Raw genomic sequence first — 17,854 nt, 5'->3', positions numbered from 1 at the left:
TTTACTTCTGCCAGTACCTCGTCTCCTACCTTCCAAATTTTACAGAAGCTCTCCTGCGAACCTTGCAGAACTAGCACTCCTGAAAGAAAGGATACTGCGGAGACATGGCTTACCCACAGCCTGGGGGATGTTTCCAGAATGAGATTTTCACTCTGCAGCGGAGTGTGCGCTGATATGAAACTTCCTGGCAGATTAAAACTGTGTGCCCGACCGAGACTCGAACTCCGGACCTTTGCCTTTCGCGGGCAAGTGCTCTACCAACTGAGCTACCGAAGCACGACTCACGCCCGGTACTCACAGCTTTACTTCTGCCAGTACCTCGTCTCCTACCTTCCAAACTTTACAGAAGCTCTCCTGCGAACCTTGCAGAACTAGCACTCCTGAAAGAAAGGATACTGCGGAGACATGGCTTAGCCACAGCCTGGGGGATGTTTCCAGAATGAGATTTTCACTCTGCAGCGGAGTGTGCGCTGATATGAAACTTCCTGGCAGATTAAAACTGTGTGCCCGACCGAGACTCGAACTCGGGACCTTTGCCTTTCGCGGGCAAGTGCTCTACCAACTGAGCTACCGAAGCACGACTCACGCCCGGTACTCACAGCTTTACTTCTGCCAGTACCTCGTCTCCTACCTTCCACTCTTTACAGAAGCTCTCCTGCGAACTTTGCAGAACTAGCACTCCTGAAAGAAAGGATACTGCGGAGACATGGCTAAGCCACAGCCTGGAGGATGTTTCCAGAATGAGATTTTCACTTTGCAGTGGAGTGTGCGCTGATATGAAACTTCCTGGCAGATTAAAACTGTGTGCCCGACCGAGACTCGAACTCGGGACCTTTGCCTTTCTCGGGCAAGTGCTCTACCAACTGAGCTACCGAAGCACGACTCACGCCCGGTACTCACAGCTTTACTTCTGCCAGTACCTCGTCTCCTACCTTCCAAACTTTACAGAAGCTCTCCTGCGAACCTTGCAGAACTAGCACTCCTGAAAGAAAGGATACTGCGGAGACATGGCTTAGCCACAGCCTGGGGGATGTTTCCAGAATGAGATTTTCACTCTGCAGTGGAGTGTGCGCTGATATGAAACTTCCTGGCAGATTAAAACTGTGTGCCCGACCGAGACTCGAACTCGGGACCTTCCACTTTCGCGGGCAAGTGCTCTACCAACTGAGCTACCGAAGCACGACTCACGCCCGGTACTCACAGCTTTACTTCTGCCAGTACCTCGTCTCCTACCTTCCAAACTTTACAGAAGCTCTCCTGCGAACCTTGCAGAACTAGCACTCCTGAAAGAAAGGATCCTGCGGAGACATGGCTTAGCCACAGCCTGGGGGATGTTTCCAGAATGAGATTTTCACTCTGCAGTGGAGTGTGCGCTGATATGAAACTTCCTGGCAGATTAAAACTGTGTGCCCGACCGAGACTCGAACTCGGGACCTATGCCTTTCGCGGGCAAGTGCTCTACCAACTGAGCTACCGAAGCACGACTCACGCCCGGTACTCACAGCTTTACTTCTGCCAGTACCTCGTCTCCTACCTTCCAAACTTTACAGAAGCTCTCCTGCGAACCTTGCAGAACTAGCTTCGGTAGCTCAGTTGGTAGAGCACTTGCCCGCGAAAGGCAAAGGTCCCGAGTTCGAGTCTCGGTCGGGCACACAGTTTTAATCTGCCAGGAAGTTTCATATCAGCGCACACTCCGCTGCAGAGTGAAAATCTCATTCTGGAAACATCCCCCAGGCTGTGGCTAAGCCATGTCTCCGCAGTATCCTTTCTTTCAGGAGTGCTAGTTCTGCAAGGTTCGCAGGAGAGCTTCTGTAAAGTTTGGAAGGAAGGAGACGAGGTACTGGCAGAAGTAAAGCTGTGAGTAGCGGGCGTGAGTCGTGCTTCGGTAGCTCAGTTGGTAGAGCACTTGCCCGCGAAAGGCAAAGGTCCCGAGTTCGAGTCTCGGTCGGGCACACAGTTTTAATCTGCCAGGAAGTTTCATATCAGCGCACACTCCGCTGCAGAGTGAAAATCTCATTCAGGTGGTCTACTGTTTGATCACCCTCTTCGCACCTACAAGCAGCACATGGAGCTAGGCTGAACCTATGGTAGTAAGACATTAATTTTCCATGCCCGGATAACATTGTTGTAAGATTAGATGAGTGAGGTAACTTTTATGGAAAGACGATGCTGAATGTCGGAAAAATGTCTTTTGTGTTCTCCCTTTTTGTAGTTTCATCCCCTTCTCATTTGAATTATTCTATGGCAGTGCATCTTAGCTTCCTACTGATTACAGACGAAAGGATTTTGTTGTAGCTTGCTGTTGCGTTTTCTCGAGCAGCTTGTTTGGCTGGCTTGTTTGCCAGTTCATTCCCAGGCGTTCCTGTGTGTCTTTCGTCCATTCTTAGTTAAGATGCCACTTTTCTGCCGCAGTTCCCTAATTTTGTTTCTGAACTCTTCTATCAAATATGTATTATTCCTGGAATATTTTAATGAATCCAGCGTAATTCTACTGTTAGTGCGTATTACAGCTACCATTTTAACATTTTTTCTCGTAAGTTCTCTAGTTTCTCTAAAGCTCGCAAAATTGCTAATTCTTCTGATTAGTTAATGCTGCACCCAGTTTTTAGTGTGTACTTTAACTGATAAGTAGGTGTCTCATTAACCACTATTACCTCTTCTAAACTTGTTGCATTCTCTGAAAATCTCCCATCGGTACAAATCCATAAAGGATATTCCTTGAGTTTCTAATTTTCTTCTGAAGTTACTGTAGTTGGTGGATAGGGTCTCGTTTGCAATCTAAAGCAGTGTGTATAGAATGGATTACGTGTTCAATATTTGTAATTTTGTATTCTCCAGCTATGGCCTGTAATTTAATAATTATTGGCGTAAGGCCTGTTGGAATGCACAATGCTTCCACCGTCGTCGTTCCGTAAGCCTTAGCAATCCTTAAGTTAATTAAGCGCTGGATTCCTCAAATATAGTTATATTTTCCCTTTAGTGCGTGAATCCACACAGAAGCTGCATATGCCAATATTGGTATTATGGCGTCTCCTCGTTGACCTTCACCGATATGGACAAAGAATGAGACACAAAGTTAGACAGAGTGAGGTGGCGCAGTGGGTAGCACTGGCATTCGGGAGGGCGACTGTTCAAATTCGCGTCCGGCCATCCTGATGTAGGTTTTCCGTGATTTCCCTAAATCGCTTCAGGCTAATGCCAAGATGTTTCCTTTGAAAGGGCACGGCCAACTTCCTTCCCAATTCTTCCCTAATCCGATGGCTCCGATGAGCTCGCAGTTTGGTCCCCTCCCGTCAAATCAATCAACCAACCATAAATTTAGAATCATAACTATACCGAAATATTTTAATCCGTCAGAACGATACTAGCTGTTGCTTCGTATTTATGCCTTCTCCTTATTATTAGCATTACTTTCCATTTTTGCTCAATAAAATGATATTCTTGTTTTGGATTCAAGCTGTGATTTTTTCCATTTCTATATTGCAGAGCTCAACAGCAAGAACGATAGTATCTGCTTTGTTCAACAGAATTAAATCATTTGCAAATGCTATCGTTTTCGTGTTTGCTGTGTAATCCAAACCAAGCAGAGAATTATTATGTATATTCAAAAAACCTGGGCCACAGCAAGACCCCTGTGGGCAATCTTTTGTCTTCTTCTTTTCTAATTTCATGGTGTTAATAAAATGGTTCTAATGGCTCTGAGCACTATGGGACTTAACATCTGAGGTCATCAGTCCCCTAAAACTTAGAACTACTTAAACCTAACTAACATCCGTGACCGAGGCAGGATTCTAACCTGCGACCGTAGCGCATGCTGTTAAACACCAACACTATTGTTCTATCACTAAAATGGTTTTTTGCTAGGTTATATAAGTTCCTACGACCTTCAAATTCTAGTATCGCATTAAGGATGCTGGGTCACCAAGCTGAGCCAAAAGCTCCCTGAACATCAAACCATACTGTCGTAGTGATACGCTCTCCTCTACGAAGTTCTTAACAGCCAACGATACATCGACTATCCCATTCTGTGGATTAAATCCATACTGATTATTACTTAGGAAATCCTTAGAGAAGATACGCTGATAATTCTGTTAATTAATAGCTTCTCCAATACTGTTCCCTACATATACAGAAGGCTGATGGGAAAAAAATGTGAACACTTCCATGCTGTTTCCTTTACCAGGTTTGAGAATGGGTGCTATTTTAGCTCTTTTCCACAGTCTCGGAAAGCAACCGTCCTTTGGGCAATTGTTATATAAAGCGGCAAGATAGTTGGGAATAATGCTATTCAATCGACGAAGAATCTTACCAGCAACACCATTTTCACCAGGAGTATTGTTTTTAATCACGTTTGTTATTATTTCCTCCATTCCTGTCTGTGCATAAGCTACATCATCTACCTTTCAGTTGGGTCGTAGCCTTGGGATCTTATTAATTCATGGTGTTCCGTGTCTTGAATAGCATCGTCCTCTAGCAGAAAGTATTCGAGCATAATAGGTGGCAGTTTCGGTTAAATTAGTCGTTGTCGTGTTTTCCTTAGCATTGTCATGGGAGTATTAGTTCTTCTTGTGTTTTGCTTTACGGTGCAAAAAAGAACTGGGGTGACATACGCCCAGTATTAGTTCTGATTTTCCCTGATGTGATTCCATAAACTACATTCCAAGGGTTAGTTGCTGAGTTCAAGCTGCTTACTAAACTTTTTTATGTATAGCTGTGCTGCATTCCTTCTCCTCTTTGGAATACTTATTCCTTCGTACCTCATTAAAATTTTCGCTGTCCTTTGTCCGTGTTTGTATTCACTTTAACGTGTTGGTTTTTATCGCATTGCAGTTAATTCAGATGTCCACCACAGGACAGACTTTCTTCCAGTTCTGTACTTCGGCTGGCTTTGTAAACCTAGAAGTTCCTCAAATTCTGTGATAACAGTTTCAATATTTGTTTCTTATTGAAGTTTTGCTGACAAATCCTGGTCTGTTTCCTTTACATTTTATAAGTCTGTGTTTGTTAAATTTTCGTGCACGAGTTCTTTCAACAAACATCCATCACAGTCTCCCAGGTTTTCGTCTCTAATAAAAAATTCTCTAATTTAATTATGCTCTCAGGAAATGCCGTTGGGCACAATAGATGAATGACTAAAGTTAAATCAACATTGCTCTTTCCTTTATTATTTTCAAATGTTGATCTGTGATTCCCCGCGTTCAGTATGTACAGATTAGTGGATACGAGAAATTATTCCATCTTCTTTCTTCAGGAATTTTTTACTGTATTACGCCACATTCTAGATCTTGCATTGCTATCTATAGCAATTAATAAACCAACTCCTTTATTGTAGGTTATCATGTCGTCAATTTTTCTCAGGTTATCTTTTATGGGTTTTGTGACATCTAAGTACACATTATATCTGAAAAATCGAAAATTTTGTTCTACTGTTTCTAGAAATACTGCATCTTCGTCGGACACTGACAAGTGGATGACCGTTACGGAATCAATATCTTTGTTCGTTGTCTGTATTCTGCCCTTTACCTTGTGTCACCTGCGCTAAATATCCTGTAGTATTTTGTGATTCTACCTCCGTTTTGTTGATAACAACATGGTTCCTGTATGAAATAAAAGTTAATTAGAGGTAGCACAACACGCTGCATTAAGTTAGCTGTTGCAGCTCTGGAGCGCTGTAGATTTATTTGTAAGCACGTGATCAAGTTCCTGGGCTTATACTTGGTGTGTCCGTTAGTGATAATCAGTGTTCTGTTTGCACTGTATGCTATTCACTTCGGACATATCCATGCTACTGAAATGTTCTTGCTTGAACACAGAAGTAAGAAACACGTATCTCATTTAGTGACCGTTTCTTTTTTAATCACACTTAACAATCGTTGTAGGTGACAAAGTTCGTCGATTGCTTTGGTTTTTGTAATTATCAATCACTTGTTGCAAAGTACAAAATCTTTAATGATTTGTTTTGGAATTATAAGTATTATTTTATGATTTCTTGTCGCTTTCAAAAAGGCTTTGAATTCTTTTGAAGACATGAGGTAATCTTTATGAATTTCTTCATCACATCCTGATTCCGTATGTAACATATCATAGTTTTGTTGTGTAGCACCAGATGCAGGTAGTGTGTCAGTGGTAGCTACTGCGCCTGACGCTATGTCAGCTTTAGTATTAGATTCGTCAGCCTCGCTAAATTCACGTAAGTCATTAGTTTCCATAGGAAGAACATTGACAGTTTTTTTTGACAGTTTTCATTGGACGAAATATTGTTATTAGTGACGACTGAACTGCTGACAGTGTCCTTACTAAAATCTAAAACAGATCTACGTCTTTTTGGGTGTTTAGGTGATTTTTCTAAAACAGTACGGCCAGAGTCAGATGTATGTAACTCTTTTCCATCTTGTATCGGTGGTGATATTTCTAGTACTGTAGTACATGAGTCTTGTGTATTACGGCCAGAGTCAGATGTATGTTGCTCTTTTCCATCTTGTACCGTTGGTGATATTTCTAGTACTGTAGCACATGAGTATTGTATATTTTGGAGCTGTTAGTTGTACCCATGGTATGGACTTTTTGTGTAGCAGCATTGTGTACGAGACCAGGAAATTCAGTTTCACCATTTGTTATAGTCAGTAACTGCGAGCAATCTTTCTTAATATGACCAACACCTTTGCAATGATGACATACAACGTCATCCATCGTAAAATATACTCTGAAATAATGTCCGTCATAGGGGATCTGTATCGTGGATGGTACTTTGCTTAAGTCGTCGAATATGCATTGAGCAGTGTGACAAAATGATTTTATATGAGAACATCCCTGAACCATGGAGCTAGTTAGAATATCTCTGACATGCCCTGGTATACGTCTCCAATTTAGACATTTTGCCAACAATTACAGCATTATTAATAAATAAAAATACATCAGTTAAAAAACTCGCCTTACTGTTGTCATTGTCTCTTTAACGCACAAATTACCCTCTTGCACTAATCAAACTACATATTCAGTAGTTCTAGCAAAAATACAAATGTTGCCGAGAGATATGAGAGAGAAATGTGTAATATGCGAGAAATTATGTCACTCACCGACTTTACAGTCATATATTACGCTAATGGGAATAATGTCGATGATGACACCTTTCAGATGAGATTACATTATCGCTATAAACAGAAGATTGCTGTTTTTGCTGGGGCAGCAGGTGTCTGTTAATACGATTCAGTCGTGGAAGTTTCAATAGCGCGCCTATTTCCACGCACGTTCGTAGCTTCGCTGTTCAGAACAGCTGACTGCGGCGTCGTACTGTCACTACTTAAAGAGCTCTCCACGCCGACGAAGCTGCCCTATTTAACTTGATTACACGTGAGAAGCATCTCTACGCTACAACGAATTTGACAACAGTTGTTTGTGAATTAGATTATAACAAAGTCAAGTTCACGAACTGTAACAGTTGCTTTAATCCACTGTTTTAAATACTTTTCCAACAGCAGACAGACACACTTGTTTACGTTCGTCGCTAGTCAAAGATACTCTCCCGAAAGAGTATATAGACGGTCTATGTAAGGCATATGAACTTGAATGCAATACAATAGAAATGAAAGAGGATGTAGACGAAGATGACATGGGATACTGCGAGAAGAAGATGACAGAGCACTGAAAGACCTAAGTGGAAACAAGGCTCCGAGAGTAGAAGACATACCGGTAAAACTACTGGCAGCCTTAGGAGAGCAAGCCATGACGGAACTCTACCATCTGGTTTACAAGATGTGTGAGACAGGTGAAATACCCTCAGATTAAAAAAATAATGTAATAATTCCAATTACAAAGAAAGCAGGTATGACAGGTGTGAAAATAACCAAACTATCAGTTTAATAAGTCGTGGTTACAAAATACTAGCATGAATTCTTTATAGAAGAATGGAAAAACTGGTAGAAGCTGACATCGGGAAAGGTTTGGATTCCGGAGAACTGTAGGAACACGCGAGTCAATGCTGGACATACGACGTACTTTAGATGATAGGTTAAGGAAAGACAAACCTATTGATTACAATACTCTGTTTGAAATTCTGAAGGTAGGAGGGGTTAAATACAGGGAGCGAAAGGCTATTTTCAACTTGCACAGAAACCGAAAGGTAGTTATATAAGTTGAGTGGCATGAAAGGTAAGCAGTTATTGAAAAGGGCATGGGATAGGGTTTTGGCCTATCACCGATGTTATTCAACCTGTATACTGAGCAAGCCGTAAAGGAAGCCGAAGTAAAATTTCGAGTAGTGATTAAAATTCAGGGAGACGATATAAAAACTTTAAGGTTTTACGATGACATTGTAATTCCGTCAGAAACCGCAAAGAACCTGGAAGTTCAACCGAATGGAAGGTGTTTGGAAGGAGGATACAATTCGAACATAAAAAAGCAAAACCAGGATAAAGGAATGTAGTCGAATTAAATCTGATGGCGCTGAGGGAATTAGACTGGGGACCTATTTGGGCAGAAAAACAACTAATTATGGCCGAAGTAGACAGGATATAAAATGTAGACTGGTGGCAAGAAAATTGTTTTTGAAGAAGAGAAATTTGTTAACATCGAATACAGATTTAAGATTTAGGAAGTCTTTTCTGAAAGTATTATTATGGAATGTATCCATGTACGGAAGTGAAACGTGTATGATAAACGTTTCAGACAAAAAGAGACTAAAGGCCTTTGAAATTTGTTGGCACATAAGAATGCTTATAATTAGAAGGGTAGAGAGTGCAACTAATAAGGAGGAACTGAATAGAACTGGGAAGAAAAGAAATACATCGTACAACCTGACTAGAAGAAGGGCTTGGTCGGTAGGAAACATTCTGAGACATCAAGGGATCACCAGTTTAATACATGAGGGAAGTGTTATGGTTAAGGGAGGTAAAAATCGTAGAGGGAGACCAAGGAGACCAAAAGATGTATATAGTAAGCAGATTCAAAACAGATCTAGATAGCAGTAATTAGTCGGTGATGAAGACGACTGCACAGGATAAAGTAGCATGAAGAGCTGCATCAAACCAGTCTTTGGAATGAAGACTACAACAAGAACACTAGAAGATTTAAAAGTAAAGGTCCCCTTTATAACCCCTTGCATTGTTAGTCGTCGTGTATTTCACCAGAGAAGCTGTTGTTTGTGTTGTAATTTCACATCGCTCTTCTAGTAAAGCGTTCTTTAAATCATTTTTATTGGATATCTGATGATTCTTAATATTTTCATCCAGTTAATTGCACGAATTCTCTTCTGCATTAATGTGCAGAGATTGTGGTTGTGTCGCCATCCAGCGGGGAGTGTTGTACGCCATGCATAGCCTTGCTTCTAGAGCTGTATGTTTTGAATCATTATATAGTGTGAAAATATAGCCCTCAGGTGCGACGTCGAAATCAGGGCCAACGTCGACATCGGCGTCTATGATGTCGTCGCACGTGATGCTGGCTGTGCGAAGCTCTTATCAGCAAAGGGATAATTTTTTAAACAATAATTTAACACAAAAATTGATAAAATAATAATCTTATGACAGGACACAGAGTTCAAATGGTTTCCATTGAAAGAGAGCAAATTGAGGTCCCGTGGGATCTCGATTAACATTGGACTACCTTCCCCTCTTCCTCTCTTCTCCTCCCCTCCCCTCTCCTCCCCTCCCCCCCCCCCCCCCCCCCACATCCCATTGGCTGTCCTTACCACTTGCGAGCAACAGTCTTCAATAAAGCTGTAATACGAGACTTGTCAAAAAGTGCTATCGGATGCGATTTAGGCTCCTTTTTCCCTGTACTATAATACAACTTTGTACCTCCATTCGTTGATGAATTGTAACTACGGTTAAATTTAGCGCAACGCCAGAGCAAGTGTTATCGTACTTGGAGATATTAGAATTTTCTTATCTGTTGTACGTACTAAAGTAATGTGACTAAACATTTCATAGCACGAGACAAAAATCTGGGTAGCCATGTATAATAAAGCTAGCCAGGCAGCATATTAAATATACAATTACTACTAGAATAGCGATAGTCATATCTGGTAGCGATTGGCACTGGATGTCTTTGTATTTATTGTAGGGTTTAAAATGAATAACCCGAATGTTTAAAATTGACACGTGTAGCAGATTCATCGAACAACAAAATTCTAGACTCCCAGACAAAGTTATGACAAAAGGGACTTGTTATTTTAGGTCAACCACTGTTTGGATTATTGTTCTTTTGTTTTCTTAGGTAATTCAACGATGAGGATATATTAACGAATAACAGCTTCTAGTTAATGAAGCAATAGCCATTCCTTTTATTGACGAGATATATACATTAACTTAAAATGTATTCCGCATAGCTACATTCACATTCACCATGAAACACTTTTCAAGAAGTATTTTAACTGATAACTCATTAATCTCTGATGCTGAAGCAAGACCTAAAGAAAAGTCATCGCTAAAGTAAGGGTCTGAAAAAGGCGGTTGTGTCTTTTACAATGTCTAACAGCCAGCGGGTAGCGTAAAAATGACTACAGCGATGTTTGGTACTATGCATTCTATCTCAATCGACGATCAAGAATAGGGAATTTGCCGAAACAATTGCTTGAAATAAGCTAATTCGTTGTAGATGGATGACTTGGAATAATGATGTGGACTCTTGTAGAGCCAGACTGCGGAGAAAACTTCCACTGAGACGAAGGCACTACGAAAAAAATATGACATGACACTTTCTCTTTGAGGGATGGGTTTCATTAAAATATGGAGACATCGTGACCGAGATCCGTTTTCATAAGCTTAGTTCAAATTAAGTTTACTTTGGTTTCATACATAAGTGTTCCATTTATGCGGTCCGTCTGTTAGCTTGATCACGGGAAAAAACAAGCAAACTGACTGCCGCCAGTATAAAGTTCCATGTCCATATTGTGGGAACGCAGAGGCGCTTATAACACGAAATGCTCTGTTAACGCAGCTGTAAATGCTACAGAAACTGGTCCCGAATCTGAACTCCTGCTACGACCATATAATTCTGTTAGAGAACTAATAATTCAGTTTAGCCGACCGAAACCAGTTTGCCCCTCCGTCGTGTCTTGGGTCGAGGTGTGATTGGTGGAAAGCTATAATTTGCGGAATAAAGGCGTTATTGACCAAAGTTCTGCGACTCTGACGCCCATCCCTGTTAGCCGAATTAATCCTCGTTAATGACAGACCCAAGGCGACGCTGCTGGAAGCGAATAATTTGACCAATTGCCGAGTTATCTTCCTGATTACTGTGCCAAAGGGAAAGATATACTTGTATGATTCATACTTGAAGCAATTAACTACTGCGCACTCATCTGAAAATCTTACTTGTCTACTGCTGAGGGAAATATTAATTTGCCAGCATACTTTGATATTTGAGGTTGAATGCCCAGAATGCTATCCCTAGCTTTCTCTACCCATTTATGACAGTTTCCAGGTGGTCGCCAGACTAATTACGCACCTATTTCGCACTCAAAAACTACATCTACCTGCATACATGCATATAAACATACATACATACTCCGCCAGCTATCCTGTGATGCGTGATGGCGGGTACCATGTACCATTACTAGTTATTGTCTCTCCGGTTCCACTCGCAAACAGAGCGAGAGGAATGCGACTGTGTGTATGCCCCCGTAAAAACCCTGCTTTCTTTCATCTTATCTTAATGGCCCTTACGCGAAATGTACGTTGGCGACTGTACAATCGGTCAGTATTCAAATGCCGGCTCTTTAAATTTTATCAACAGTGTTCCTCGAAAAGAACATTGCTTTCCCTCCAGGGATTACTATTTGATTTCCCATAGCATATCCGTAATACCTGCTTCCTTTTTCGAAGCTGTTGGTAACAAATCTAGCAGCACGCCTCTGAATTGCTTCGATGTCTTTCTTTAAACCGACCAAGTGCTGATCCCTAACACACGAGCAGTTCTCAAGGATGGGTCGCACTAGTGTCCTATATGACCTCTCCTTTACAGATGAAACACACTTTCCTAAAATTCCTTTAACAAACCGAAGTCGACCACTCGCTATGTCCACTACAATCCTTGCATACGCGTTCCATTTCATATCGCTTTCCAACATCATGTCTAGATATTTAACTGATGTAGCTGTGTCAAGCAGGACACTGCTAATGCTGTATTCGAACATTATGGGTTTGTTTTGCCGTCGGCCGCTGTGGCCGAGTGGTTCTAGGCGCTTCAGTCCGGAACCGCGCTGCTGCTACGGTCGCAGGATGGAATCCTGCCTCGGTCGTGAATGTGTGTGATGTCTTTAGGTTAGGTTTAAGTATTTTTAAGTGTAGGGGACTGATGGCCTCAGATGTTAACTCCCATAATGCTTAGAGCCATTTTTTTCTGTTTTGCCTACTCATCTGCATTTATTTACATCTTTTTCTACAATGAGAGCCAGCTACTGTCCAACACACAGAAACTTTGTCTTAGTCATCTTGTATCCTCCTACAGTCACTCAACCATGACACCTTCTCATGCACCACAGCATAATCAGGAAACTGCCGCATATTACAGTTTACCTTACCTGCCAGTTGATTTATGTATGTGGAAAACAACAGCGGTCCTTTCACGCCTCTCTATGGGGTCCTCCTGACGAAACACTTGTCTCTGATGAACACTCGCCGTCGGCGCTAACGTACTGGGTTCTGTTACTCGAGAAGTCGTCGAGACACTCACATGGAAACATATTCCGTGTGCTCGTACTTAAGTTAACAGTCTGCTTTGAGGCACTGTGGCAAATGCTTTTCGGAAATCTAGGAATATGGAATCAGTTTGTTGCCCTTCATCTACGGTTCTCAGGATATAAAGCGAGAAAAAGACAAGAGCGGTGCCTTGTAAAACGGTGGTGATACGAGGACTGAAACTTTCCGTCTCAAGGAAATTTATTATCGCATAGGACTTTGCAGTGAGCGAGAGATTCGCGATGAACGCAAGCTAAGTACGAATAAGTGGCTAATGTCGTATAGTACTCTGTAAAAACCGAACTTGGATTACATCCGAATTTGGTGACTTACCTGCTGTAAACTCTTTCAGTTGTTTGTCTACGCCAGGGATTCCTATTACTGTGTTCTCCATGTGGGAGTCTGTGCGATTGTCAAACGACGGTAGTATGTACGAGTGCCCTGTGTGAACGATTCTTAAATGCAAAGTACGAAACTTCGGCTTTCCTTTACTGAACACTTCTAAATCTAGTAATTTGGTATCATTTAAATCATCTAACAGAAAAAACGATATTGCAGTGCCTGTGTTGATAAGAAGAGCAATGCAATTGTGCATGAATATATGTCTGAAGGAGCAGGGGCTGCAGCGTCTACAGTCGTTATGAAATGCATGAAAAGTATTTGCAGTTGCGAATACGAAAAACCGTCAGTTGTATAAGGGAATGACGATAACGAAAATTTGTGCGAGACCTGGTCTCGAACCCAGATACCCCGCTTTACGTGAGCGGCCGCCTTAACCGCCCTTTTCTTCGAAAGTAACCTTTCTAACCAAGAATGCGGAGGGAACATGAAGTAGTGGTACAAAGAACGTCAATGATTTATTTATTTTCCCTTTTTCATTATATTTTTCGTTGTTATTCGTATCACCGAGAATAGCAGAAAACGGACGTCACAATGACGAAGGAGCGGCAAGTCGCCAGACTCAGCGAGACTAGCGACGCATAATTTTTCGGAGAAGAAAATTTCGGTGACCAGAGAATAACCAGTTGTGAGAGTGGAAATGACGTGGATCGACTCCTCATTACGGCTTAAGAAAGACACTGCAAAGGAAACTGGAGGAAAACTGTCTGCATTTTGGGATTGCGGACAACTGCACAATATTGTTCATTAACGTTGTGCCAAAAATCGAGGACATTTTTCTCGGCGTCAGCAAACAAGTAGTGATTGCGTGCCCATAAGTCCACTTCACGGAGTTGGTCTTCATTTTTGGGAAGTATCACGAGTCCAGAAGGAGGACCAGATGTCTGATTAGGAGTCGTACCGATAATTACGGCGTGCACCAATCATTCCAATAGCAAGACAACTGCCGCCTCTCCACACACCAGGCGATGCTCGTCCGTATCCAGAACATTACAGGCGACACACAACGGAATGTCTGGAAGATTAATTCCGCGAAGGCGCTTCCCATTGACCGTAGCCCACCATGCAGACTGGACGTTATTGGAAAGGTAAGATGCGCACACGGAAAGTCGCACGGCACGTCAGTCGATGTGGGGATGCTTCCCCTTAACCTTATTCGCTGACCTCTGCCGCTGAAGAGAGCGACAGGTAGCCTTCAGGAATGTCAAGCATGTTGGCAATATCGTAGTCCGGACATAGCCCAGTTTAGGAAAAAGTAGCGGAAGTAAAAGAAGGGCAGCGAAACGTCCGAAAGCTGGATAGGGGCCGAGAGAGAGCTTTACAAGGGCCTCCAGCAATACGTTGGTAAGACTGCCTTAAGCAGATTCTAGAATCTTCTACTGTCTATGTGGTTGTGAGAGATAAATTAATGTTTTGTGTGTTAAAAGTTCTACATATTTAAGTGGTGTTTACTACAGAGGATCCTCTGACAGAAGCAAACACAGAAAACACGCAGTAGACCTCTGACGTGATTTGGAAACAAAACAGAGAGAAAACTGTCACAAAGAAGGTGTTTCTGTAACCGGTGGTACGCATGGGTGAGGCGTAGGTCTTCATATATAGGAAATGCTAGGTGGAATACTCCTGTAAGAGTAACCGGAAGACTAACCGTAAACTATAATGTATCCTTTAGTCTAGCAGACATCCCGTATGAGAACATTAAACAAGATTCCAGTAGAATAACTCCTTACGTAACTGATATAACGAACGAACGTTAAAAAACATATGTATATTACACCATCTTATAACAATTAATAGCAAAAGCATTTCATAGAAAGGGCGATTACCAAAATATACGAAGTTATAGGCCAGTCTCCAATAAGTTTGTGGCTTTTCTGAAACAACAGCATAAATCGTGAACAATGTGTTATATAACATTTTGAAAAATAATAAAATACTATTTAATGCTGAGAATTGTTTTTAGAAAATCGAATCTACTCTAATAGTTCTCATTGACTTTTTTAAGTAACTTTTTGTTGCTTGAGACTAACATCAAATGATCGGTTGTTCCCAGACGTACTTATTAGGGGAGACAGTGCTATCTGAGGGACAGTTTATCTAGGAACACATGATGAGTCCTTGCTGTTGTTTCCGGTTTTAGAATCACATGGAAGAATACGCACTAGAGGCCGGCTGCTGTGTCCGTGCGGTTCTAGGCGCGTCAGTCTGGAACCGCGTGACTGCTACGGTCGCAGGTTCGAATCCTGCCTCGGGCACGGATGTGTGTGATGTTCTTAGGTTAGTTAGGTTTAAGTAGTTCTAAGTTCTATGGGACTGATGACCTCAGATGTTAAGTCCCATAGTGCTCAGAGCCAATACGCACTAGAGACTGCCTTAAGCAGATTCTTGAATCTTCTACTGTCTATGTTTTTGTGAGACAAAAATTAATATTTTGTGTGTTAAAATTTCACCATATTTAAGTGGTGTATAATATTTTGAAGCTATCTGGAGGACACAGTTTTATGATGAGTTAAATTCTAAATATTCGCAAAACTAGTTACATAATGTGTGCACATTAAGCTATATGTCGTCGGACGTTTCAGGAAGAAGATCTTCGACTATGGAAGACGTGATATTTGCAAATGAACTGAGTTTATTTAATGTCATAAGTATTCATCATAGAAACCTTAAAATACTCATGCTAATATGCATGACAAATGCTTAAAAGTGCTTGAAAAGTATCGAAATATGCAGGATCAAATAATAAAAAATACGTTCGCTGGTGCGTGAATTATATCTCGATGTTGAATCTGTGCATATCTGTTAGAAGGGAGAGTGCCGGCCATGCGAAAAATCCCTACATTTAGAACGCTGATATCATTTTCTGAATACTTTCTGGTAGAGGTTAGGAAGAGGGCCTTTCTGGGATTATTTTATAACAATTTTCAAAATGGGGACGCATACCATGTTCGAAGAATTGTTCCTACTTTGCTGTTATTGTCGGTAACAAGCGGATGCGACGCGAATGAGTCGCTGCGAAACAATCGATATGTATAGGACTAACTTCGAGATGTATCACACGCAGAGGGGCACACTAAAAACTCCGTAATATTTTATTTAAAAAACAACATACAATCATGAATTTTTTGTACAGCATTAACTTTTAATTAATACTATTCAATCAAAGCATCATTTGCAATTTATTTTACATTTTTCTACTATGGTAAACATAAACGACCAAGTACTGTTCCAAATGTTCGGTAGTCAGATTGTGTCTTCGACTACTCAAAACATTTTTATAAACAGAAAAGGACCGTTCTACATCAACTGAGGTAACTGGGCAGTATTTGAATTTGGGTGCTATGTTGGCACTTATTGTTTCTGGTAACTGTCCACCCATCCCATTAATAAAACTATCAAATTGGCACAAGGATTCAAAGCCTAGGTTACTGTTTAAAATGTTTTCATACTTTTCTTTAAGTTTCCTTGGGGATACCTCCGGCAATGAGGAGTTCACTAGAATAATTTTATTCATTAACTGAATAGATTCATTCAACGTCAAATCTTGGGTTTCAAGCTTTGTAATACTTACAGGTATATGGCTAAAATCAGGGGTAATCACACCATTGTCTTAATACCGGAATCATTAAAAGCTTCCTTGCACTGGCAAACTGCCAAAGCCTCTGCGCTATCGAAGTCATTTACTACCCCTCTAATGGCCTCTAAATATTCATTGTAAAACAACACAGCTTCGACCCACATACCCCAAAGAGTTACCACTGGTTTGGGATATAAAGTTACATTTTTTTAAGGTCTTCATGAGACCAGGAGCCTTTAGAAACACTTTCTTTGTGAATGAAATCAGTTTCTTTACATTCACAAACGTGAAACGTACTTCTTCAGCAAGGCGATGTACTCCATGAGCAAAGCACGTCACATGAATCAAATTGGGATAAAATACTTGGAAGGACTTTCGTGCTTTGAGGAACATTTTAAATAAAAACAAACACCCTTTCATCTGCAGAAGATTCTGAAAACGTTTTTCTGATACCCTCATTACAAATTTGGCGATCGAGGATGATTTACTTTTTCAAGTTCTATGTAGGCCGCTAAATACGAAGAAGAAGGTTCTTCTTTTAACGCACAAACAGTTAAATTTGCAATGTAACGGCGACAAGTGTCTGTATGAAGATGATATGTCCTTATCTGTAAGGATATGGTATCTGCTCTATCGCACATGTGAGAAAGAACAGATACCATTTTCATTAACGGCCAATGACCTTTTTCAGTGCGGATGCACTCACGTTGTCCGAACTCTTGCTGGAATCGGTAGATTGACTGCCGCGAGTAATGAATATAGTGGGCAGGGACGCTACAAACGTAGTGTGTGGTCACTAAGATGGAAATGTGGGTTTCACGGGGAGCATGCCAGAGATAAGTCCCAGCAGTCACACTATCCTCTGTGTCCTCGATGGCTCAGACGGATAGAGCATCTGCCTTGTAAGCAGGAGGTCCCGGGTTCGACTCCTGGTCAGGGCACACATATTCAACTGTCCCTGTTGATATTTATCAACTCCTGTAAGCAGCTAAAGGTCTGGATTTCGTTGTAATTCCGCAAGCGTCTGTCGTTTCGTCAACTGAAATCCAGCTAATGCTCTCCTTGAATTCATTGCGTATTTTATTCCAGAAAATTTACATAAATTGTCGGTATGTAATTTTTCCGGAATGTTGATTTATCTGGTATATTTTGATTTAAGCAATATTTGCGCTGAAAGCCTTTGAGGACAGAGTTTGTAAGT

The 17,854-nt window shown here is 41.3% G+C and overlaps 2 non-coding genes across 2 annotated transcripts; one reads left to right on the top strand and one right to left on the bottom strand.

Annotated features, from left to right (window-relative positions):
- Window positions 1-804: 804 nt before the first annotated feature.
- On the bottom strand, window positions 805-879 carry Trnas-aga (transfer RNA serine (anticodon AGA)). The gene has a single exon. It is a non-coding gene; the product is annotated as a tRNA-Ser (tRNA).
- A 16,640-nt stretch (window positions 880-17,519) lies between these two features.
- Window positions 17,520-17,594, top strand: Trnat-ugu (transfer RNA threonine (anticodon UGU)). Its single transcript has one exon. It is a non-coding gene; the product is annotated as a tRNA-Thr (tRNA).
- The last annotated feature ends 260 nt before the right edge of the window (window positions 17,595-17,854 follow it).

Source organism: Schistocerca nitens, chromosome 7 (assembly GCF_023898315.1).
Source record: "Schistocerca nitens isolate TAMUIC-IGC-003100 chromosome 7, iqSchNite1.1, whole genome shotgun sequence".
In the NCBI taxonomy this organism is placed as follows: Eukaryota; Metazoa; Arthropoda; class Insecta; order Orthoptera; family Acrididae; genus Schistocerca; species Schistocerca nitens.
Note: the sequence above shows the minus strand (reverse complement) of the source record. Positions and strands in the feature narration are given on the sequence as shown.